We start from the raw sequence: 27,433 nt of genomic DNA on the forward strand, positions 1-27,433 counted from the left end.
AAGACTGCTTAAAAAAATTAAATAATAATAATAATAATTATAATAATAATAAGAGGAAGCTGAACTGAGATCTAAAAATACTATAAAGGTTTCTGACTGGAAAAACATAGAGAAGCACTGAGCCTGTAGCAGACAGAATGTGACTGCAGGCAGAAAGAAAAAAAACGAAAAAACCTACTAAATAGCCAGATGATTTTGTTTTAAGTACATTATCCATGTTCAGTCATTTATTTAAATTCATGTTGTTGATAAGTCTGCTCTACACAAGAGGCGTGTACGGACAACTGACTTTGAGAAACAACAGTTTTTGAGAACATTTTCTTTTTCTTCCATTTCTCATCCTTCATGAGAAAATATACAAGTTATCAAATAATCTGATCAGTCTGAGGAAATGTTTTGTTCTGCTTCACAATGCTCAATATATGCACAAGGACGCATTTTCTGAAGTTAAGTGACACTCTGCTTGCAATGAGGAATGTTTTTTGCTTACACACACACACACACACATCTGAAGATTTATTTTTAGCATTATCGAATCTCTGAGCGAAAACACTTGCAACTTTCCTCAGACACATACACACACACACACTGTAGGATAAATATTAACCCTGTTTTCCTTTTTCAGTCAGCAGTGACCCACTAATATATATATATATAAAAAAAAAACACTCTATCACCACCATGTCCTACGAACTGTGACTGATGCCCACCCCTACGTGCTGGACGTGTAAACATTTGCTTTTGGATGGTGGAACACCATCCTCCACAACGCTCCTGATCATGAGTTTTATTCAGAGCACAATAAAATCAAAAGGTGGTTTGCCATCTGGTAAATAGCATTCACTGTGGTATGAAGAGTCTGATGCTGGATTCCAATAATTGTTACAAAATGTTTCTTCAAGTAGAGGTAAAAACATAACCCTTTCCATCTTTGTGCTGAGTTCAAATCTCTCCCTGCCTATCTACAGACATCCTGCATTTCTAAATTCTCCCATGAAACCCAAGGTTGTTGAGTTTTGCCTTACAGTTCTGTTGCAGTTAGTGACTGAATCTACAAATGGCTTTTAGGTGAAAGAAGAAAAAAAAAAAACAAAGTCCAGGGGGTTAAAGGATTTTTAAAAATCTGGCTGCTGGCTGGAGCGGTGGAGGTCAAGAAAGCTTTCACAAAACTGCGTGCTTAAAAGCAGAATCAAATCTCCTGTTCGACTGTGAAAGACCTTTTTAAAGATTTTACATTCATCTGCTGTGTAGCCTCATTTACACAAAAATGTTCTTCATGTCATCCAATAAAAATGACATTGAAGTCATCCAAAAAAAAAAATAATAATAATAACCTCACCACAAAATTCATAATAAGAGGCTTGCAAGTGAAGCCTCCAGAAGGCTGATGGATTTTGTAAACATGTCCTGCAGGCTGGTGTTACTTTCTGATAACAGCAAAGAAAATTGGTAACATGAGGCAGGAGGAGATGCATTTGGATCACATCCACATAGAAACATGTTTAGTGTATCTGCTAAAGCAGGGATAGGCAACTCTGGTCCTGCATATTTTTGGTGTTTCTCTGCTCTGATTCACCATAATCAAATTAAATAGATCTAGCAGCTTGTCAAGTTCTGCTCAGTCAACAGGGAAACATCTAAAACTCGGCAGAACTGCTGCACTTGAGGACCAGAATTCTCTACCTCTGTGCTAAAGCTTTTTGATGTTTGGGTGTTTGTCCACAAGGAACGGGTGTTTCGGGTGCCTGGGTCCCAAATTAAATCAATCTGAAACCGCTTCATTTTCAAATTGGTGTTTACAATTCATGCACATGATTCCTTGTTACAGCCTCAGGCTTTGGCCTTTGTGAATATATGTAAATCACTGTGTTTGGTTGCAGCCAGGTGATTGTCTGGCTGTCTGGAGTTCCTTGGTTGTGCCATCACCCGTTCGTGATTGCCTGGCTCTGTCATCACCCACCTGTGATTGGCCTTATTGTCTGACATCCACCTGGAGCTCCACTATTTAAGCAGGCTGCTGACAATCATTCAGGGCTGCTGTGATCGTTCTGAGCAGCTTGCCATTTAAAGTCTTTGTCTTGGGGATGTGTGTACGTGTGTGTGTGTGTGTGTGTTTTGTTGCACAGTGTGCCAGGTCAAGTTTTTTGTGAAGGTTTGGAAAAAGGTTTAGGTGGACTATTTTGGGTCTTTGTTGTTAGTTTTGTGAATGGCCTTAGGCCTTGGAATTGTATGTTTAAAACAAAGTACTATTATAGCCCTTTTGTTGGGCTTGTTAGGATTTGAGTTTTTGTCTTTTTACCTTTACAATTTCATTTCTTATCTTTAATGTTGCCACCCCTTTTCCCCTATCAAAGCCAGGTTGTAACATTCCTAAACAAATATCACCACAGCCTAATGTTTCCCTCAACCCACATATGAAAACTCCACAACACTGGTGCATTGTGCTGCAGAAGCTACTTGCCATGACATGCAGAAGTTCTACCTCATTATCAGCCTTCATAAATGTTTACTATTTCGCTTGATTCTCCTGCAGCTCCTTCTTATTTGTACTTTTGTTTCATCTTAAGTGCATGCTGCATGTCTTATTCTCTGTTCTGATGTATTTTTGTGGCAGCATTACAGCACCACTTACAGGCATGGCATATAAACAACAGTGTTCTTCGTGGTGTTTCTATTCCATCTCAACAGAAAACACACCATCTAAAAATCTGAGAATTGAATGAAGTTGCTTCTGCCACAGTATAATAATATCTATTTAAAAGGGACAACCTCGACAGACTCAAGCTAAAGATTTAGCCAAGATCGTAAGGGTCTCCTAACCGGATCATAGAAAGTCTGTGGATAGACCTTAAAGCAACACTACTGTACTCACTTTCTCTCTTTCTTTTCCTTGCTTCCTTTGTTTGGTGTTATGTGGTCTACCATCCCAACCATTATCAAAAGTCTGTGAATATGCCTTAAAAGTGACTGGAAGACATAAACAGAAGCTTTCAGCTTGAAGTGGAAATACTTCTTCAAGCAATAACTTTAACTCTGGTGGTTACAAAATGTGTTACACTCTTCTATATTTCCCTAAAAATAGGGTTGCCAGGTACTGACCATGTAAAAACAACAAAATCTGGAAATTAAAAAGAAAAATTATAGATGACTTTAGAAATTCTGGCCAAACATTCACAGAAGCAAGAAGATGAGTCATATTATGTTTCTGTTTCTAAACATTTGTGAGTCAATTCAAAAAGCATATTTTCATTTTCAGGGTGGTTTTGCGATCATTATCACCGCTGACTCATGTAGCTGTAATTGGAGCTCTGAGCACTGCTGGAGCTCTATTGATTAGAATGATATTTAAAACCTTGCAAAAGAGACAGGAAAACATTACTTGAACATAAGATTTTACATCAACATGTATAATGGGTTTTGACTTGAAACAACCAACTTATCCCTAAAGTTTGGGAGGCTGTTGGGAACCCCAGAAGCATTAAACACCCAGAACTGTCTTTCAGTCAGTTTTCATTAGAACTGCTGATGTATCCAGAGCAATCAGTGTCTTCTTCTGCAGAATAATAACTGCATTTCTTTCACTTTACTAAGCTAAAATGATTTTGTGGCTTGTGCATATTTACTTGCTTTTCCACAAACTGATGATGTGAGTTCTTTAATTGAGATTCAGCTGATTTCAAAGCACTGAGAACTCATTACACATGGCTTCCCCTCCTTATTTGCCATTGTAGTTGTTTTGTTAAATCATGAAAATCAAAGATAACAAATTACTCTGAAGCAGAGACCCCTCTGTTATAAATCATGTGAGGACTCTTTATTAAAACTTAATTAGTTTTCTGCAAGGAAGCCTTGAATGTAACACAGCAGTAAAAAGGAGAAACAGCAATATTGTGGCTATAATCAAAGAAAGCCACCCTTCAGTTTAATTATTGCTTTGAGTTCTGCATTCTCAGGCCATAAAGGCTACAGGATTAGAGCACAACTTTATTTTTATAATTGGGCCCGAAAGGTGAAATAAGCATAATTTCCCTGCAACAACTGAGATACAGTCATTTGAGTTTGTTCATATTTTTTCGCGATTTTTTATCCTTTCAATGCACACTGCTGAGTAATAGTGTTATAACCACCTGCCAAATATCAAAGAGTTCATGCATCCCGTCAGACATCCTGGCTTTGCCATGTTATCTGGAACCAAACTGTCAGTAGTTGATCCTTTAACTTCTTTAAGTTGCGAGGTGGGGCCTCCATGCATCAGTTTTATGTCCGGAGAAAAGCTTGATTGTACTGAGATTATGGAAGTACCATTTTCATAAAAGGGTCTACTTGGTCAGCAACAATGTTTAGGTAGATGGTATGTGTCAAAGTAATATCCACAAAATAAGGTTTCCAGCAAAATATGGCCCAAAAACTCACACTACCCCTGCCACCTTAACTTTGTCCCTTTGCATTGTGGTGCCAAGTCTTCCCTAGGGAGTAAGCAGTGCACACAGGTCTGGCCATCTACATGATGTAAAAGAAAGTATGAACAATCAGACCAAGCCACCTTGACCCATTGCTTCTTGGTTCAGTTCTGATGTCCAGGTTGTATGTGCTTTTAGCAAGAATCAGTTTGGGGGCCCTGATCAGTCTGCAGTCTACACAAACTGATCTCAAACATTTGCATTGCATTGTGTGTTCTGGCAGCTTTTTATATGATCCAGCATTAAATTTTTCAGCAGTTTTAGCCAAAGCAGCTCCTCTAGACAACACAGGCTAGCCTTTGCTACCTAAGTGCACAAATGAAACGTGGATTAGCTCATTTTTCAAATCATGGGGTTGTGGAATATCTTAATTTTGGTTTGAGATGTATGTTAAACAGTTTTTTCCATGGTAATTTTAAAAAGATCTAATCCACATATTGCATAAAATAATTAAACTTAAATACATACTTAAGACTTATTTTTAAATATCTGTCAAATCACTGCTCCCAAGACATTAAATCCTCAATTTCTTAAAATGGATTATTTAACTTGTTTTTTCTTCCAGGTAATTCAGCTGATAGTAATTACTAAATTTTTAATTCCTCCACGGCACAGTATTGATAGCAGAACCAGGCTTGACCATTTAATAAAGAAAAAAAAATAGCTTCCCAAAATGATAGGGCACCAAAATAAATTCAATATCCTCTTACAATGGGAAGCAGTGGCTCCCACATTATACTAAAAGGAAATTGTTGTGTTCCTCTCTCTAACACAATCTGCTAAGGTCACATTAGAAAGATATGAGAAATAAAACATTTTTACATTAATAATCTGGATCATCAAGTGGAAATATCTATAACAAGTTCAAAAAGGTCCATAAAAAGGTAAGTTTTTGATTTGGGGCACAGCGGCGCTTGATGTGGTGAAAGGGGGATCAATGGCTTGTCCCCCTACCAGATTTGGTTGGTGATAGTAGTAGACTGGATCCTTTTGTCTGACCACAGTGACTTGCATGGCTAGCTCCATGCATGCTGCATATAACTAGATTAGCACTGCTAGATAGCTTCATGCTAACATCAGGTTAAAAGCCTTACATTTTATTGGTAGCTGTACTTTCACAGGGACTAAATCACTTCAAGAAATGTGCAGCCAAATGTCAATATTTGTAAAGGTGACTAGTTAGGAAACTAAAGTTTACTTCAAACTTGTGAAGTGATACTGGTCTAGGAAGATGTTTCTGTCCTCCTTATCCACTGACCTGTCAATCATCTGAGTTGGCACCTAAGGTGTCAAATCAGATTTCAGAGGTGACCAGCGCAACCTTGGCCATCCCTCTAGCTCTGCCGCTGATGGGAAGTCATAATGAATGAGAGCTGAGTTAACTTCCAGTTACAAGGCCAGAATAACTGAAGGACACATCCTGGGAGAAACAAGCTCTTAAGAGGGATGTTATTGTTGTTTTTCTCCCCTGCAAAGAGAAGACTGACACCACCCTTGTGTCAAGAAGAGAACTATAAAGCCACAGCCAATATCTTCTTTCCATTTTTCTGTGCAAAATAATTAGAACACTTTAGTTTACATTTCAGCTTAAACATATCACTTGAACCAAAGCTACTTCAAAAACAGAATGAGACAAAAGGTATAAATGAATTGCTACAAAAGTATTCTGACAAAGAGGAGAGATTACTGGCTATGACCCTTCCACTTTTCAATGCATTTTTAAGTTAATAAAAAAAAAAAAGAACTTTTGAGTGCATTTGAAGAGCTTTCTAGTTTTTCCACTTTGCTGCACGGGTTATATTTCCTTTCTTTTCTGTGTAAAATATGGAAAATGCCTGAACCTTGGCATATAACTCTTTATTAGTGTGCTACTGTGGGAGGCAATGAACTATTCAACCCTGCTGCATGAAAACATTCAAAAAGAATATTGATTTTAACAGCTTAAGGGCTTCTAATGCATCTCTGTGTCACATATAGATCATACAGAGGAGTATTTATCACATTTTCTTTAGAAAAGAAGGGGATGCAAACAACAAAACCAGTTGCTCTGTGTGAGGACACAACACATTATAGTGAGACTGATGGTCTTCAGATCTGCTGCTGTCTGCTAAACTCCAACATTCGGCACAGATAACCTATTTAGAGATTAACCCTCGTCTCATAAAACACATTTATGTGCCAGACATGCTCTGAAGCATTCAGGAGATTTGGCCTGTCTGTGTAGAGTGTGCATAGCCGAGAGATGATATTGCACTTCACACAGTTTTTGTTTCCCTGCAGTGACATGTTTCCAGCTGACATCCCGCCTGATTTACTCCACATGATTAAATTTTACAGCAGCCCATCTTCTCTCCTCACTTGACCTGCTAAATAAAGCAGCTCAATCCATTAATGTCACTCAAGTCCACAAATATCTTGTGGCATTTCAACAAATAGGCTTTACAAATGTAATTGTTATTGAGGTACACCATTATAGTATTTGTTCCAGGTGTACAACCACAATTTGACCGAACATGTCGGTGGGAAAGCTTGTTGTTTTTGTTTTTGTTTTTGTTTTTTGTCATTGAATTTGTTTTTCTTCATTTAAAATACTAATGTATTCTGTAGTTTTCTCCACCAAGAGCTTTTAACACTAAACTGTTTCATTAGTGCCAATGCAAGGGCTTTAGTGGCACAACTAAGAACATCTAGAAACTTCATCAACCCTCACAGGACTTAAAAACCTTTGTCATAGTCATGTTTTGGACAAATTAAAGGACCTACTTCAGTATCGGTTCTCAAATGAATCTCCAATAAGTATTTTAATGCATCTGCAACTCATGCAATAATCAGTATTCTCATTTGTTTTCCAGCCTTAAACTGATTCAGAGCAGCTAATTGCTTTTTAGCTCATACTTCAGGACCCTCGGAGCAATTGTTTGTTCAATGTGAATTGTATTTTTTTTTAATAACAAATGGATCTACAAGTAAAGATCCGAGCCTGGTGGCCTACCAAGGTTAGCAGTGATGAATGAGTCTTGACAGCGTTATTGAGGGATATATTGTTTTCTAGGACATGGGAGAGTATTGTCAAAGAATGATTAAAGAGACAATACTACAGAGAATTGTACCGTACACAGGATTACGAATGCCAACTCTGAGGAAGGCTAAGGTTCATGTCATGTTGTGCTCTTAATTCACTGTTTACTTTATCATTTTCCACTGGTTTGCAGTAACAGTCCCCCCTTTACTAAAAAACTTTGCTCACTTTCCTGTTCAGAAGCATGTAAGTAAAAAGATTCGTTCATGTAAAAGATTTAATGCTCGTTGCCTCCTTTGGGGAAAATGCTTCACACAGGCAGTTGGCAGAAGAGCGGTTTATATGACTGCAGCATCAAACAGACGTGGAAAACATCACTCCATCCTTTCCTCTGAGGGCTTGGTGCTGCATGAACTCTTGATGTGACACGAACTCCATGAACTCTTGAGTTTTCTCCCACAAAGTATTTTTTATTTATTTTTCTCTGTAACGCCCGGCTCAGGAAGAAGCCAAAGCACAGTACAGCCTAAAGAGGACTTCCTCTCTTTCCCTACTCCAAAGTTATTCTTGTTTTTTTTTTTTTTCTTTTTAATTAAACTGGAAGATCGGCTGTCAGCATGAACATGGATGGGGTGTAAAAAAAAAGTGTTTTAGGCCTGACCATCATTTTCTAACTCTTACCAAGTTACCTATTTAATGCCAACAACCAATCAGAAAGTTACAATGTTTTGTTATTAACTACGTAAAACACCTGCATCATCATGACGGTCTCAATTTTGAGTCACACAAAGGCGTATGAGTCATAATGCTGTGTGTTTCTGCACACTGTCAACCCCTCTTTCTCCTTATATGGATTTTGTGCCATTTTAAATTGAACACTTGAGAATGACGTCGTATCCAATGTGGATAAGCTCATGCAAGTTATAATCCTATTCTCTTGCTTGTGGGAGTGAAACCTTACAGAATATTGTTATGCATGTGGTTTTTAAGGGTAGGAACAGATCAATCGGAGGACATGATGTTTTAAAACAAGCAAAGAAACTGATAAAATGGAGATAGAGAAGAAAACCACTTTTTCTAATCTTCTAATTTTTTAATTAATGTATTACTGCTATTAGTCCCTACACATGTAATTTGCCTGGTTTCCTTATTTTTTTAACAGAATATTATTTCCTGTCATTCATTCATTCATTGAGAGGTCATTTCGGTTTATCCCTCACTGGCAGTTCTTTTTATTACTTTTATAATTGTGTCCTTTTTATCCACCCTACTGTCTGTCACCTTGTAGTCCTACACCCTGTCATGGCGACTGAGGCTGCAGGTTCTGCACAATTTCTGATATATTGTTCTGAAGCAAAGAAGGACAAATTTAAAAGATTAAAGAAAAATAATATGGAAAGAAACAGTGGAATTAGTACTGAAAGACAAAAGATTGTTTGTGTTTGGGAAAATTGTAGCATTTATACGCTTTGGTGACATAATAATTGTGTGATTATCAATTATTAAATTTCATTCTAGCTATTTTCTGTACGTGTTTGAAATGCTGATGGATAAATAAAATGGATAAATTCCTGCAATCAGTATGCTTCTAAAATGATTGTGTTCTGCAGATGAGTTGCATGAGAGTGTTTCTCATCCAAAGACATAAATTGTCTGCTTTTAGATAAACTCAAAAAGTTTTTGTTCTGTTTATTTATTTTGCTATCATTAGCTTTGGTATTATTGTTTTTCCACAGAACTTAGACAAAATCTACAGAAAGTCTCACCATATACATTGTTAAAAGAATACAACATGCACATTTATACTTTTCTTTTTAGTCACAAAAAATAATCACACAAAACTGTGGATCACTGAGAAAACAGCAAAAAGAATACTTCAATGCCTTTAGTGCCGTTTTAGATGTCCAGAGGACAAGTGAAATAAATATCCTTCTTCTTTTGGCTCCTGTACCTGAGCTGTGTCCATGTTATTAGGACAATACATCATTGTCATCTCAGCACTACAATGACAGGGTACTATATACATGGCATACTTTAGCTCCTACTATATAATTTTCCTCTGCTCCTCCCGCCCCTCTAGCTGTATCACCTTTTCCCATCGCCTTTCAGTGGATCATTAATGGGGTCCTTGTCTGTACGATCCAGCCAGCATGGGTATTTATTAGCAGCTGTCACATATTGGCTGCATCAATAATTAGTCACTGTAAAGCCATTTGGGTCCTAATTACATGCGGGGTCCACTGTTGGAGTGATCCATCAATGAGTCACATGTATATCGTACATACAGTTTAAAGTGTGTGAGCATCATCCGCCTTACGTGCCAGTTCAGCATCTCTGCAGAACTGTGCATGTCACATAAAAGTGAATTCAAAGTGAAATATTTGCATATATATATGTTGGACAGTTATACATCTGCGTCATTTATTAATTTATGATAATGGACACCTCGTCGGGCATTATCCCTTACTTAAGCAGAACAATAATAAAAAAGTTTTGCTCTCATAACTACATCAACTGATTCCCTCAGTCTCCAAACACTTAAAGGGTTTTATTAAAAAATGGGTCTTGCAGCTATATATATATATATATATATATATATATATATATGACAAGATATTAGCTTTCAAGCCTTTTCTTCTTAGCTCCTGTTTTATAATCTACCAGATGTTTTTACTGCATAACAGTTCTTGACTCTTTTACAACAGAGCCATGATATTTTGAAGAATGTGGTTTGTCATTCTGCTGAAATAAGCAAGGTATTCTCTATAAATAATGTGCTCTCATTAATGGTAATTTCACACACAACTCATGCCACCATCTGCAATACGCTTAAAGCAACACTGCTTAAGTTTCTAAACTAAAACTCTGTGCTTCTGACTCGTTTTGATGGCACACTGACATTCATTATGTACATTCCTGGACCTAATCATTGCCCTGCAGCATCCAGCCCAGAGTATCACATGTTTTTACATCACACGCCAACAACTGGACATAAACACTAAAGACACACCATAAATGCACACGATACATATTTTTCTTCCGGGAAGCCGTGTGATGTCGCAGCTTTCGCTTTATGCGCCGTGTCATGCATAAGCAAGTAGATATAAACACACCAGCCAGGAAGCAAGTAAAAGAAAGAGAGAAAGTGACAGAGCTAAGAGATAAGGCAAGGGTTAATATCGGACTGACTTTTACTTGCTGGAGAGTTAGCCTTTGTTAGAGGATGCCAAAGTTTGAATCTCAGCCAAAGTTCAGTGGGACTGCTTTAAATATAATCAGTAAATAGTTCTTTGCTCAAGCACTTTAGATACTTAGCATCAGAAAGAAAGAAATCTATATTTTCAACTTGAAACACAAACATTCTGACTTCGAGTACAAATGGAAGGCACTGTCAGTGTCAAGCTGCCTTCCAGTCCAATTCTCATTACATGCCTTAGTGGGTTTGTCTTCAGTGTTCTGAGTATATCTATCAGTTCCAGTATATAGTCTCCCTGAAGACAGGTGTGGTGTTAGCAGGATGAAAAAGGATCCATATGACTTTATCAACATCCACTGTTAGATTTTTAAAGAATAGCAAAAAATCAAGACAATATTGTTAATGAAAATCATTGTAAATCACTGGATTCAGTTCTGATATTGCATTTAATTTACATCAGTCTCACTATACCTGAAAATGGGCCTGTAGCATTATGGAAATGTTGCGTTTTTCTTTTTCTCAGGTCTGTTTCCTCATCTTGGAAGCAACCAAATGTTTACTTGCTGTAAATAAGTTACACGAAGAATTAATGGTGTTTGTATTCTGCATTTGATGCATTTCTTGTGGAAATGTTTGTCTGCGCAAATGCATGATGCACAGCCTGTCAGCAGCCGTTGATCCATAACGTTTACGGCAGTAATAGTGAGAGTGGGAGTCTGTGCGTCTGCCTTCGTGGCATTTAACAAATATGCTTATTTGTTTGTTTGCCATTGTGCACCAATTACCATTTTTAAAATTTGTAGTTACAGTAAATGTACATTTGTTCCTTTCTGCCTCGTATTGCACCTGTGAATGTTTATGGTTGTGCACACACGTGTTTGTGTGTGTGGCTGTTTGTGTGTGCTGTGCATGATGGGCCATAAAACAGCCTGATAGGGGCCCTGTGCATTGGTGAGCACATTATCATCAGCTGGCTCCAGACTTTTATTGCCTGCCACACCTCTCAACCCCACCACAGCTCACTGGTGTTTTACGAGAGTTGCTCCCACATACAAGACAGCAGAGGCGGTGTAGGAAAAGGGTTGGGGGCTAAGATGTAAATTATAGACTGCTGGTTGTAGTAAAGGCACTGTGACAGTCACAAAGCTCTTTGGTCATGATATATGTGTCTCTCAGTGGAGTGGAAATGATGAGGTGGGCAAAAGCACAACGGTATCACCCAAAAATTCAAAACCCAGAATCCACAAATTTAAGTAGAAGGATTGAAACTTAATTATGAGACATGAGAGGCTTCTGTAAAAAAATATGCATAAAGAACACTGTAATGATCCAACAGAAATTAGATGCTGACACTGTGATTTAAACATACTGTGCAAATTAGAGGCTTTAGTAATTTGGTGTCATTTTTAGACCACCAAATCAAATGTCTCAATTTAGACTTCTTGATTAAAATCTATGGTTGGGAATCTTCTTTTTCCCAGGATGCAGGTATTACGAGCCAGATGCAGAGTGATGAATTATTTGGTCTCGAATCTAGGTCTAATTTCAGCTCAAATGAGTGTTGCAGCAGCTTACATTAGAGGACTTTTTATATCTATAAATGAGTCTGTTTTTGTTCCTGTCAGGACCTGATGCCTTTTTCAGCTACTGTGCCAAAATGCAGCGACTTCCTGTTCCCACTGTCACGCCAATGTTTGGGAGATTATGGGATCAGCAGGAATTAGGACATTGCAGCTGCTATGACTTTTCACAAACACGAGCCACAAGCACATGCACATGCTCCCCAGCATCCGTACTGCTGTCATCTAGATCTGTGGTTCTCGACCTGGAGTCTGAGGTTTTGAATATTCAGAGCCACTGTGATTATTCACACATTGTCCTTTTCTCTTTTTTTTAAGTAAGGCTATTGTTAATTTAACTTTGGCTTTATCAAAGGACAGGAGTAAGCCAGAATACATTATTCATGGTGAGAATCTCACTTTTGAAAGCATAAAACCAGCATGGTTTCAGCATGAGGTGGGGCAGGGGGTCCATGACTTTTCAGTATTTCCATGAAAGGAGTCCTCGAGGAAAATACTTTGGGAACCACTGATCTAGATCACACGAATACTTTTCTTGCATAGGTTAACATTCATGCCACTGAGATTGAAACTGAATGCATAACAGTGCGAATGCAAGATTAAAGTAGAAACAGGAACAGCAAACGGACCACACACATGAACCACTGCCATCTAAATTACTTAACAAGCCTCTCCATTATTGATAAAGTTCATCAAGTCCAGATTAATTGCCTATTGGCAGGTCCTTCGCACTGAGTTACCAATGCGCTGTTTGCAGAGCTGCTGACGGTGCAGTAGTGGACATTAACAGGATCTCTATTGCCTCTGTGAATGATGCCACACCTCTAGTCATCACGCACCACCAATAAAGCTGATCCCCATCTTAAGGTTTCACATTGCTGTACAATTCTACCTCAAACATACACTTCTTGTGTTAAATTACTTCCACAGAGAGATAGATCATCATCAGTTAAGAAGGAAATATATATAACTGTTCTTGATTTTATATTCTGACGTGTCAAACTACTTGCTCAGTGTCAACAAGATGACCAGTTTCTCATCCCTATCATCAAGTTTACAAATCTTTATACAGCCAAATCACAACAGAGGAAAAATTCTCTCCACGAGACTGTTCTCCTTCTAAATACGACCACTGATGGAGCATTTTCTCATGACGGCAAAAGCTACTTATAATTATAGTTACACTGGAAAAATATGCGACCTCACTGCAGGGTGAATAATAATAAAAATTATATCCATGAAGATAATGTTTACTTCATAAAAGGAATATATTTTACTCTTAATAGTGATGCTATTTCCAAAACTCAACCAGAAAGCAATACATTTTTGTCATAGGCAAAGGCAATGCAAATTTATCTGTGTAGCCCATTTCATGTAAAGGACAATTCAAAGTGCTTTGCATAAAATATTAAAAGCATTGAAGGGCTGCAGAAGATGCATTTAAAAGAACATTAAGAAAAGATATCAAACATAAAAACAAATGCAATAAAGAGCAAAAATCATAGTAAAAGCATATAAAATAACTAAATAAAAAATTATTACAAGCAAGCAACAGTCTAGATAAGTTAAAAGATATGGTGCAGATTCCATGCATAGACACATGAGAAAAAAAAAGAAATGTTTTAAAACTGGATTTAAAAATCTATATTTGGTGAAAATCTAATCTCCACTGGTAGTTTGTTTGCAGCGTAAGAGCTAAATTCTGCTTCTCCATGTTTAGTCTAGAGTAAAAAGAAAGGTTAAGTAAATTATGCTGATCGTATAAAAATGGTTTCATATACTATATTGGTACTCAACATTTGTCATGAAAACACAAATGATTAAAAAGGATGTCTATAACTGCCCCCAAGCCTCTTTCACTATATGATGATTTTGTTAAAGGAAACAATTGATAATGTTGTGACATTTACTTAAGTTATATTCTCCTTCTAACACTTGTATGGGAAAATGTTCACAGAAAACTGTCATTGGTTATTTAGAGAATGAATAAAGGAGATACAGTACATGGTCATTTAGATAGGGGCCCTGCTGACTTTATCCCTGTTTCCACCAATGGGTAGGGATCAATATGGTATGGGTTGTTGCACATTTTTTCACATTTTCAGAAGCAAAAACTAGTAAAGGTACCAGAATATCTGACCCGAACCATTCCACTTTTTTGGGAACCTTCCATTGGGTTCCCAACCTTACCGATCAGACCCGAAATGGTGGAGCTCGACATGCTACACTATGTTGAGTGGTTGAAAGATTCATTACTTCCTATGTGACTCAATAATAAGAACAAAGTGGGAACAGTACCATGTATAAACATACAGTGGATTATTTAATGTTTAAAGATGCACTACGTAACTTGCCGACTTTAAACTCTGGGGTCCAGACTTGTTTGACGGCACAGTGCCATCTTTTATGTGCATTTCTGGAGCCACCACTGCCCAGCAGCATCCTGAGATGTTGCAGCTCAGTTTCGTTTAATGCACAGGGTCACACACTAGACTGGCCTACAGGGTAAGGTTTTCTACCTTATTGTTTTGTCTTCCTTTTGTGGTCATGTTTGGATTCCCTACTAGATCCCAACCTCCACACTCAGGGACATACCATACACATTTAGAGGTATTTTAGTCAAAGGGATATTTTTTGGGTTTGTGCATCAGTTTAAGTAAATGTTATATATAAACCACACCAGTTAGCTACAGACAGCTGTTAGCTTGCCAATATTTTCTCAACCAAACAAAACATCCAAGTTGCTTTGAGTGAGTCCATGTACGGTAGCCCAGCAATGTAGATTCATAAACATTCATTAAGAGCTGTATCAGACTAGGCGGAGAGATTTCCCCTGAATGCTACTTTTATAAAGATTTAAAAGATGATAAGTGTTTATACTTTCATGTTTTTTTATTCATTTTAAAACTGGGCTGTGTGACAGTCTAAACTGGTACTTAATTTTTTATTCTGTTTTGCTATCTTCTGTGAGTCTCCATATTCACAGACTTTCTCTCAGGACTTGCCAAATGTTCACTGTTGGCTTATTAACTTGTTTGTCTTGACCCACTCAAAATGCACACAAACCACACATGGCTGGTGTGAGGAACAGAGCTACTTGGCAGTTTATCTAAATCTGACAGCACCAGACTGCTGCTGCAGACTGTTGCAGTCATTAATTGTACGTTTGTGGAGTTGCTTTTTATTTCCAGTCAACTTTCTGCATGAGATTTATTATATTTAGGGCTTTTTGACTTCTGGTAGTTTGTTAAAATGTGTAAATGTCACAAAGTGTGATTAATTCTACAGCATCTATTGTCAAATACTTACTAGAAATGTGTCTTTTTATTTTATAGTTATGCATTGTTTCCAAGCAGTAACCACAGTGTGTCCTGCTCTCACACGCCCCTGTGGCACATTTGTGCTCTTTTGTACGTATCTGATGGTTTAGTCCCTTGTTCCCTTCAGTCTAAGATGAGAGGAATGTGGAGGAGGTGAGAAATGTTGAAGCAACAGGCAAAATGCAACTCCCTTGTCTGAGAATTTTCAATTGTTTTGTTGCATTCGGTGTTAATAGTGTTGTGATTTCTGTTAGTTGAAGGTGTTTATGAGTGTGTTACAATGTGCATAAATCTTTTTTTATGTCAGAAATTATATAAAAAAACTTTGACAAAAGATATACCTCTGCATATTCTCTTACAGCTGCTGTAGAAACCTTTTGTCTATCACTGCTATTTTCTCTTTCAGGTGCAGTTTAGGCGTAGAGACAACCAATAACATCTACACCTGTTTTGCTTAGATAGATTTCCAAGTCAGTGAAAAGACAATGGAGGAAACAGGGTGCCACAAGTGAAAGGAGTGAAAAGGATTTCGTACTTAGTTCCCTAACACTCCCAGCTGGCACAATCCAGAGGGTCATCATAAAATTTAAGCCAGCACTCCTCAAAGTCTTAACTAAAACTTTCAATCAACAATGTTCATCATGTCTTCTGTTTTCTGAATCTCTCCAGTCTAAACCTTTGAAGTACCATAATAAAAAGAGATTGCTGTAGCCAACATCAGGACATAAATCCCTCCACTCACTTACATCAATGCAGATCAATGAAGTCAAGCATTAAATCAAATCAGACTTTATTTATATAGCACTTTTCAGACAAAAATAACTCAAAGTGCTTTAAGCAAAGTAATCAAGTGCAAACATATACATAAAAAGTGACAATTAGAAGAGATAATGAGAGCATAATAGGGTGCTTCAAGCAGCTTCTCCAAGCAGGGAAGAAAATTACAAGTTACAAAAATAAAATAAAATAAAATTAAATTAAATTAAATTAAATTAAATTAAATTAAATTAAATTAAATTAAATTAAATTAAATAAAGATATGTTTTAAGAATTGATTTAAAAGAAGCCAGAGTTTCAGCTGACCTGCAGTTCTTGGGAGACTGTTCCAAATGGATGGTGCATGAAAACTAAAAGCAGCTTCGTCCTAACTCTGGGAATAGAAAGCAGACCTGCACTTGATGAGCTAAACTCATAGATTACCAGAAGATCTGAGAAGGACTTTGGCCCTAAACCATTTAGAGCTTTATAAACCAGCAGCAGAGTTTTAAAATGAACTCTTTGTTAGACAGGGAGCTAAGACTAAAGACCTCAAAACAGGAGTGATGTGATCCCCCTTTCTGTGTTGGCAGAGGTGTCTGGGGGCCCCAAGAAATATTTCACAGGGGCTGCTCTAACCAGCGTTATTGCCATTTAATAATGATATTGTATACTTATAACAATGGCAAGAATATGTTAATAATTTTATCTTTAAAGGTGTTGTTACAGCATCAAATTCTTCAACTTTAAAATGTTCTTTGACAGTTTTCACTTCTACTGACTTTTACTTCATTATTTACTTTTCTCACTTAATTAAACAGGGACAATATGATTTAATATAGTTCCAATACGGAAGATTAAACTGTGTGCTGAAAACTGCATTATGATCCTCTTAATGTTCAAAGCCTCAAGGACCCCCTGTGCTCTTTGGGGGACCCCCTTGGTGGGTCCCGGTCCCCAGGTGGGGAACCACTGTTATAGAGGACGGTAATTCCCAGGTTCTCTGCTTATACAGTGTCATCTGCATAACTATGGTAACTAATCTTTTTTTTTTTTTTCATAATCTGAGTGAGCGTGTAAATGTTGAACAAAAGAGGCCCCAGAATAGATCCCTGTGGCATTCCACATGTCATTTTTGTGTGTTCAAATGTGTGAATGCCAAAGGCCACATAGTGGCGACACAATAGTGGCTCGATAACTGCTGTTTCTAGAGCATGTGGAAACCTGACAGCAGGGATTCATTAGTAATCTGCCAGAGATCGGAGGCTAAACAATAAGAAACATTCTTAAAGTTTGCTGGAAGACTGTCAAGGCACAGGATGAAGGTTTCAAGCTTTGGATAATATTTTCAAGATTGCTTTAATTATTTGGGTGAAATTCAGTTGTAATGAAGTCAGGTTTCTGTGGAGAAGGTAACAAGACATTTCCGGTACCTTTGATGAGAACCTTATTAGTCCATCTGATATTTAAGATTTTTTCGGTTAAAAAAGAGGCAAAGTCATTGCAGGCTTTGGTGGATAAAATCATAAGCAACAAGTGGAGGGTCATTTGTTAACCTGTCAACTGTGCTGAACAGGGCACAATTATTATCGTCACTCTTAGTGTTAATTTCAGAAAAAACACTCCTTGCCTCTTGCATGTTTTAATTTCAGATTGTATGCATTAAGTCTCTCTTTGAAAATTTAATAAAGAAAATGGAGATTAGTTTCATGCTACATATGCTCGGCTTTCCGACATTCTCTTTTTTCTTTTCTGACTGGGATGGAGTCTCGTCATGGAGATTTCTTTTTACCTGAGATAACCTTTATTTTGGTAGGTGTAATGGTATCACTTATCGTCTTGAGTTTACAACAGAAGAAACTTACAAGTTTGTTAACCAAGACCAAGGCCACAGGAGAAGCGGACAGAAGATAACACCTAAAAGAACATTTTATAGCTTTCTTCAGTTATAAGTAATTTTGAAAATTGTCTTTGTACATTTGTTTGTCCACAAGTTTCACCCCCAAACATTTTACAACAATTGTCGGCAAGAGCAAGATCCATTACCACTGTTTTAGAAATGTTAACACCCAGCATCATCAAGACCATACAAGAACCAAAGCCCCAGAGTAAAGTGTGTCAAACCTCAGAAAAGGGACGTGGTTTTCAGTATAAGCAGAAAGAAATAATACATTTCTTCTTCTGATTTGCTGAATGATCAGTGTAGATGTAAATCCATTGCTGACAGAGCACAAATGAATTGTATTAAGCTATCAACTTTAATTTAAAACTCATGCTCAAACTCTTAATTACTTAATTGCATAGATTTCCAATGTAAGTGGTGATTAGTTTTTTTATAACTGTGTCATATTACTAAAGTGATGTTTTATTTTGTTGCAAGGAGCAGCAGCTGCGGTGCTCCACATTTGTCACTTTGGCTGTTCAACTAATTAGCTGGGAAATCTGGAAAAAGGCAACACGAACAGAGAAGAGATGAAGAACATGTCAGAATGATACTCATCATTCTGTATGTCGCAGGAGTGAAACTCAGATAGACCATCTCCAAACACAACATCCCACTACATTTCAAAATAGACAATCAAACAGAAGCTGGTTCACCCAAAGGACAAAACACCCAAACACAAGCTGAGTGGTGTCATGTACACACTGCTGTGCAGCAAGGAGTGTTTAGACTGTTATATAGAAGAAACAAAGCAACTACTTCATAAATGCATGGCACCAGGATAGCCAACTCTACAGGTCATAGTCTATCTTCATCTCAAGGGCAAAGGACACTCTTTTGAGGACAGTAATTTGCACATTTTGGACACAGAAGACAAATGATTTCAGAGAGGTGTCAAAGAAACCATCTATGTTAAAGTGGAAAAGCCCTCTCTGAGCAGAAGAGTTGGCCTCAGGTATCACCTTCCCAGCACCTGTGCACAATGCAGCCTTGACTGTCTTCCCCAGGAGGTTTCAGAATAATTCACATGTTGGAATTTGTGATTAAAACAGCTTTAGTCACACTGGTAAACAAGTCACAGAGGACAATGACTTCAACCACCTTCAAATCGGGAGAGTCAGTGACACTGTGTGACCTTAATGACCCTTAAATATGTGAACTTAATTGAGTGAGTTTTAAAGAGAGTTAATGTAACAGTGATTTGTAACACAGTTTTTGCATTAGAAAGCTGGACTGAGTATTCAACAGAAATGTGTATGTAGTCACATTTGTTTTATGAAAACTTATAAAAATGTGTTTAAAGCGTGTTCCCAATAAAGAAAAGTAAAGTAATAGTGCATTAGCATAGACACATCTCAGGCCTGAATATGGACCCCTATTAGCTTGTGATTCACATTTAACCTGGATTTGATCAGATTTATCACTTTTTTCTAATTTTAAGTAACAAGCTGATAAACTTCCACTTTCTGAGATAACATCTGAAAATGACAGATATAATAGAAACCTTCCCTCCTGTGAATTTCATGTGAACCCTAGCCTTCCCATGTCAATTAGAGTGGTGGTGATCTCATTTTGAGCTGCAACCTTTCTCAAACTGACCACCGTGCTGTCTCATAACTAACTCATAAATCACACATGACACCTGTCACACAGAGCAGAGGTGCTGCTCGGCTCTGGTGTTACTCCTGCATGGATTTCTGCAGGAGCAGGGCTGACTTTGATCAAACATCATCCAAGATGCGTAATCCCAGCGGTGGTGGAGGGGGCTCTGTGTTCTGAGGTGGGAGGATTTCCATTTATCTTCTCTCGCCTGGCTTGCGTGGTTGGTGGTTTTTTTTAAGTGTGTGTCTGTTTACCTCTCTATCACCCTGTGTCACTGTGATCTTGTAATCTTGACCTGCATCTTAAGTTTATACATACATATATATATATATATATATATATATATATATATATATATATATATATATATATACATATATATGGACCTACATAAAATTAAAGTTTTGTTCTACCCACCAATATTTTAACCCACATGCTGCAGTTATAATGAAGTTAAACATATATGCAGCAGTTTACCTCTTTGTATAGTCCATATGCTTCAATAATATCCTCTTGCTCCAGCTGGGAAAAATAACAAGCTTTTTGTCAGCGGTTGCCATTGTGAATCCTGGTATCGGGGCTCCATTAATGATGTTTTTGTTGTGGTTCTCATCTCTGGATAAAGATATTCAGAGTAGATTGAACCAACTCAAATCAGCTGATCTGGAACAGAAAACTTGCTCAGTTCAGAATAAGTTAACTCAGAGTTTCTTTTTAGACTCAGAGTTAGTTGAACCTTCTTTCTGGAACAGGCCCCAGGTGTTGACAAAAGCAGGAGGCAACAGTTCCGTTGCAAGTGTCATAACAAAAAATAAGAATGCATGAAGAAATGTGATTATCTTTTTTTATTTTTGATTTAAAAAAAAATTAAAAATCTATATTTGCTTCATTGCGGAGAATCTCGTGTTTATTGATGAAAATGTGTTTGTCTCTTATCATTTTCTGTTATTTCTATAGTTCCAGTTACTAGATGAAAACAAAAAGAAAATACCAATTTTATTGTTAAAAAGTATACATATATTTTGATATTTTACATACAACTCCAACTATAGTATATCAAGCCCATGAAAACACAGTCTACTTTCCTTGTGATGGAACTGAATCTTTTTTTTTTTTATGATTATACGTTTATGTGTGGACTTAGTAGCAAAGCGATATAGGGCGTTGAGTTAATCCATAATGTCACTACAACCGAAGGGCAACTGTGAATGCAACCAAAAGCATTAATAACTTGGGAGAGCTGCACGTGAGTAGGCGGATGGTCTGTAATCCATTGAGAGAAAGAGATAGGGATTGAGAAAGAACAAATCAGTGTAGTGGTCGGGGTGGGGGTGGGGGGGGGGGGGAGTATTTGCGTCATGCAACTGTGACTTTCCACCATGACATCTGGATGATGGGTTTCACCAGAGGACAGAACAATTTTTTTTTAAACAGCAGTTTTTCTGCTGAGAGCAAATTACTCCAAGAAAAAGGTGGCGAGTAGCCGAGTGTACAGTACATCACCTGAAAACCGTCAATAAATACACAGCAGCATGAAACATGACTGCTTCTGTTTTATGGGACTGATTAAAGCTCATCTCAACTGATTAATTTTAAGTTTGTACACGTGATGATAATGAGCTTTCACACAATTAAGTTTTTTTTCCCCTTTGATGCAAACAGAAAAGGTGGAGCTCTTAGCTACATTACACTGTGGATAAATGTGCCAGCTGTTATTTTGAGCCAAAGAAACCGGGCTATAACAGCTGTGAGTTTACTGGCTTGCCAATAGAATCAAATCCACAATACTTTTCCCATAAGGCTTTAGCTAACATTTGAATATTGCAATGAATTCAGGTCTAGTAGAAAAATAACTGAATAGCAATGACGAGTGGGCACAGCGGCCCTCGAGGACCGACTGTGGGCACCCCTGATCTAAAGGATTAAGTAGAGACTCTTAAATGGCAAAAGACGAAAATCTATCGAACCATTTTTTAATGTTGTTGCTGTCAGTTTCAAAGCCTCCATATATGATCTTCTAGTTGATAAAGGTGTGTTTCTGCAAAGAAAAGTGAGCTGTTCCCACACTACCAGCCTTGATTTTCACCTTTAATTAAATTTAGCATGTGCACCCAAGTGTTATTTTTCAATCAATCCCAGATCAAAGCTGAAACCAATACATACTCACAACTGGTGCAGAATCATTTGACATGGGGCCAATTTTCCACTGAATGCCAAACCTAGATTTCTGCAGGTGTTAGCAGGTTTATTGATCAGTGCCAAAAAGGCTTCACTAATTGTGTTCAAAATCATGTGAGAATTTTCCCAGCATATTCTAAGCTTTTTGGAATCACCCTCTCATCATGCAAACTGTATAATGAGGCTTCAGCACAAAGCTTCGGTTGTCCACAGTGGGGATTACTACTCATTAACCACATATGAAAAGATTCTTTGTGAAATGAGATGCATGGTGTTTAAAACCACATCACGTAGTCTCACTTTTGCTGGCATACATGTGAATATCACTTTTGAACATTATTGCAGTTGAGCTGTCTGGAGCCTTTTACTTATGAATAGCACCATTTCACAGAATGTCATCATCCTCTTACTCCACATCAGACATCGACAGGTAACATTTTTTGTTATGAACATATATGTGGTATTTTAAAATTAAAATCAAATTTTGTGTTTGTCTTTATTTAGAATAATTCAGTTTTTGTACACTGGCTAAACATATACTCAGGAGGATTAATCTAATGTTGCCCTCCCCCTCCTATGTGACTATTTAACCTGCAGCACTAATCCCCCCCCTGCTCATCATGGCCTGTCCCGTAGTCTCACCAACTATTGCACCACCTTTTTTCTCTTTTTACTTTCAAGCGTTATTGGCTAAAGACTGGAGCAGAGTGTTTTCAGGCTCAGTGGCACCCTCCTTCTGTCTGGGCGTAAAGAGCATTTCAAGCTTAGGTCGAGCGGTGAACATGCCCAGCTTACAGAGGGAGAACACACACTTAACTCAACATAGAGGACATACAGTAAATGTCAAACCTGCTTAGAGAAGTACTGATAGGGCACTCAACCAGGTAGCTCATTACTTTCTGCACAGGCTTTAATTAAATGAGTATTATGTCATATGACGGTCTACATGGAGGCTGGACAAAAGGCCACATCTGAAGTGGGGGATGATCATTAAACAAAGAGTTAAAGTAGGGGTTGAGAAATTTCATTTTATCAAACTCTGTTCACTGACCTGTCGCTGCCTCTTTATCACTCTCTGCATCTGAACTAAAGACCCTGAATGTATGGGTCTTTTAATATTTCTCACTTTTAATTGGTAGAGGCTAGGCAATTTTAATGAATGCATAAAATCTAGGCTTTATTTAGTTCACACAACAATATCAAAATTACTGAAGGCTCACTAAGATGAAAACTGTATATAACTAATGTCGAAAGCAATGTTTGCACAGTTCTGACCCACAGCCTAAACACTAATATCATCTGGCACCTCAAGATATTGTTTCCAATAATAATCAAAACAAAGCCATTAAAATTAACATTGCAAATAATTGCAATTGTTTTCAGTGTTTGAATGAAAACATGTGAAAGAAAATAAAATTAATGTTTTTGTTGCAAAAAAAAAAAACTGTACTAGATTAAAACAATAAACATTCTTACTTACACATCTGTTTAGCTCTGAAGGAGAGTTTTCAGACTTATTTAGGCAGAACTAACTAAATTGCCATAGAATACAGTGTTTACCCCGAGCTGCCAACACTGCAGTGCTGCTCATGTTTCGGTATCCCCTTTGAAGCAGCTGATTTTGCACCCGCAGTCCTCCGAATCGTTTTGTTTCCACTGAAGTAGCTTAAGCAGGCTGAGCTAATAACACTAACAGAAGTTTCATTCTAACGGGTAAAATAGCAAACCAATGTGACCTTCCACTGGCTTCCTTTTATTGTTTTTTTTAAAGGGACATTGTGTAACATTTTCTGTTGTTTACTGGCCAAAATCAATGTTTGCATGTGTATGTATGTTATCATTGGTGTATTATGACTTTCACTAATGATTTGACACATTCTCATGAGCAAAGAATTTTAAATTTGTTCATACATATGACGGGTAAGCCAGTAAGGAAGCGCCATGACGGTCTGCCATCTTTAAACTACAGCGACCGGCAAGGGACAAATAGCACAAGTCCCTGCAAGCCAGCGCAGAGTGATTGAGACACAGGAAGATAAACAAGAGGCTTACTACCCTGGCAAGTTGGAAAATCTGTTAAATTGTTATTCACAAAAATGCAGGAGTTGTTTTCACTATCACCAGGAAAGGAAAAAAGGGACCTTAAAAGGCAGCATAACCAGACGATACAAGAAAAACCATCAGTCTAGCCTTCCCCAGGTAGGAGAAGCTCAAGAAGGAGAAATATTTTAAAAGGGATGGTGACGTTGCCAGCTTTCTCCTCGACAAGTACTATAAAGCTGGATTTACACTCGTGCTGATGCTGGTAAGTGTGTTCTTACACTCGAGTGTAGGAGGTATGCGTTGTTTTGGTGTCACCCTTCCACAACTAGCCCAGGAGTGTTTTTATTTACTTTTATTCTTTTATTTTCTTCTTTTTTTTTTTCTTTTTTTTTACTTTAAACTTGCCCCCCACAAGTCTGTGTGTGAATTAACCATTTAGCGGTGGAAGTGAGCTGCTCATTGTCTTTTATGTCACTGTTATCTTTCTTTTCCTGAAGCTGGGGACTCTGCATGGTGGTGGTGGATTTCTTGCGGTGGTACCTCCCTTCGTTTGTGTGTTGCTTGATGTGGACTCCTGCACTATTGGTTTGGGTGGAACTGTGTGCATGTGAAGTGAGTGGTTTGGGGTGACCCGAGGTGCCTCCTCCTTGGACCAGCTGCCCCATCCATTACTAAGCCTCAGCTGCTTTTATCTTAATCTGTTTTTTTTTTTTTGTTGTTGTTGTTTGTTTTTGTTTTTTGTTTTGTTTTTTCAAGTATATGTTTAATAAATTCTATTATTTTTGGATGGAACAAGTTTTCTCTTTTTATTAGTGTAATGAACTTGTTTCTTTTCTGAAAAGTGATATTCTTTGGGTGGAAGCCCCACGGTCGCATTGTCACCACTAATGTTAGTAACCCAGGGTTACCTATAGGCCCTGCACGGCACACAATACGTGTTTGAGAAAATGAGGCGCTAGAAAGTACTATACATTAGAATGCAATACACGATTTCAACGTTAGATGGAAGTAATTCTCACACAATGTCCCTTTAACAGAGTCACAGATTCTTCCTCAACGACAAAAATTAATTTGATTCTGACTCATTTTCTCAAAGGTAAAGCCATTTCTGGCCTTTTAGACCTTCCCCTAAGGCATGTTGGATCTCACAGCATGATCAGCTTCACAGTGACATCTGCTATTGCTATAAAAGAAAATATACAGAATCAAACTACATGATTCCTTATTTTTATCATATATGTATTTTTTTTTTTTTCTGTTTTTTTCTCTGTTTATAGAGTGAACTGGCTTCTTCTGAGGAACAGCTGCTGCATCTGATTAGATCCAATTTTCATAATGCATCCAAATGTCTGCCACAAACTATCCAGAAAAACCAAAACTTGTTTCTTCACTTTTCTTTAACCAAAGATTAAAATAACAATGTGTAGTTTATATGCAGATGTCTTTTCTTTGTGACAGAGAACCTCTTGACATTCATTTGTTCCCTGTCACATTAATAAACTTAAACTTAAAACTATTAAAGTATTAATGATCATCATTATCCTCATCCTTCTTATTTGTCATGGAGACATTTATGTGGAAAATATTTTGATTCCAAGACTACTGCCATGAGACAGGAGACAGTGAGAGAGAAAAAACAAACAATAGAATCAAAACACCCAAAAGATTTAAAACAAATCCAGGCAACACATATTTAGTTTTTTCCCTTTTTTCATACCAGTGAAACATGTCTGACATACAGTAGATATGCACACGTGTCCTGTGGTCTCCCTGGAAAACTGTTCGGAGATCTCTCAGAAGAGGTCTCACTCAGGACGAGTTAAAGCTTTAAACTCAGCTCTTTGGAGATCTTTCCTGTCCTCCTTCCAGTATGTGAGTCTGACTGTTTCTTACTGCTGTGAATCTATGAATAATGACAATTTGCAGGCTCTCCAGCATGTAAGGCACGACCACATCAGCTCTGTATTTGCGACCTTCTGCCGAGGCTCAGAAACATGAGGCACAATAAATGAAAGGAAAAAAATAGAAAGGGTTGACATGATGGGAAGATCAAAGGAAATGTCACATGTCAAAAGCATCTGATCAGAGGACCAGTTGTTTTTTCTTTCATGCAGTGATATATAGCATATCTTAACAGTATGCTGCCCCAACAGAATAAACCTCCGGTGACAGTGCAGGTCCACAATGTATTCACTTGCCCTCACATGCAAGTGAGTGCAATTTTTTTCTTGTATATAGCTAGAGGGCATTAGAAGGAGTTGCATAGCAATAGCATCCAGTGAAACATTGTACAGATTCTTGTCAGCAGGCTTTTGAATGCACATCCATCATGTCCCCAGAGAGTGTCAAATTAGCTGTAAGAGAAACAGGTGGCTTGCAAGCAGATGCCAAGGAGCTAGCAGGAGTGAGATTGAGGTCATGTTTGTTTAATTACCTCAGGGGTTAAGTACCAGATGGATTTGACTTCTTTTCCATATAATTCAGGTTAGAGTATTTTGTCACAGTGTCATAATGTTAATGTTTAATTACAGCTCTGTGTAAGGGTTAAGCAGGGCGTCATTAAAACTGGATCTTTGATTTAGAATATGTGGTAATGAGGCTATGCAATCAATGAAAAAAGAAATGTTCTTGACTGTCTGTTGAAATGATCTGCATAATTCTGCTTTACTCAGTTAACTTCCTCCAAATATTAGACTACATTCTTTATGTTTACAAATAAAAGTTAATTTGGCAAAAGCAGATCGTTATATACTCTGTTTCAAGAAGTAACATTTTCTTTGTTTTTAATGTAAAAGCAAATTGTGGCTCATACTGCAAAGGTTTTTTTTTTTTTTTAATGCTGCTGAAGTTATGAGCATAATGACTAGAGGATGGAGCAAAATGGCATTCTAGCTGCTGAAAATCTCATCTTCCTGTTTTCCCTGCTTGTAAATTGGATTCAGTAATCGCCTCAAGGCAGCAAATGAGATGATTTAGGCCATAATTTGTGGAAGATAACTCTCAGGTCAGTGTAGTTCATCCATTTATTTACATTATATTATGTTTTTCCTCTCATCCTTTCAGTTCCACCAACAAAGTGTTGTTTCACATTCACATTTCTTCTGTTTTTTCACCATCTTTTAGATTTTGAAAGCTACAAAAACTATTTATTAAAGAGTTTCCAAACATTAATGAGAGATTTTACTTCTAATAGTGCTCAAAGGCAGCCATCACCTGATTATAATCCTCTTGTGTGAGATTGCCCATTGTGCATTTAGCTTTAGAACATGGTAAATCTTATGAATAAATGCCTAGTGCAAGTTGTAAAGTTCAATCAGTTTCTTGACAGCAGTAAATA

The 27,433-nt window shown here is 37.6% G+C and overlaps 1 long non-coding RNA gene across 1 annotated transcript; it reads left to right on the forward strand.

Annotated features, from left to right (window-relative positions):
* Nucleotides 1-500: 500 nt before the first annotated feature.
* On the forward strand, nucleotides 501-24,081 carry LOC121634140. The gene is made up of 4 exons (XR_006009193.1): nucleotides 501-624; nucleotides 3,911-3,920; nucleotides 18,099-18,102; nucleotides 24,071-24,081. It is a non-coding gene; the product is annotated as an uncharacterized LOC121634140 (long non-coding RNA).
* The last annotated feature ends 3,352 nt before the right edge of the window (nucleotides 24,082-27,433 follow it).

The sequence above is a fragment of the Melanotaenia boesemani genome, chromosome 2 (assembly GCF_017639745.1).
Source record: "Melanotaenia boesemani isolate fMelBoe1 chromosome 2, fMelBoe1.pri, whole genome shotgun sequence".
Lineage (NCBI taxonomy): Eukaryota > Metazoa > Chordata > Actinopteri > Atheriniformes > Melanotaeniidae > Melanotaenia > Melanotaenia boesemani.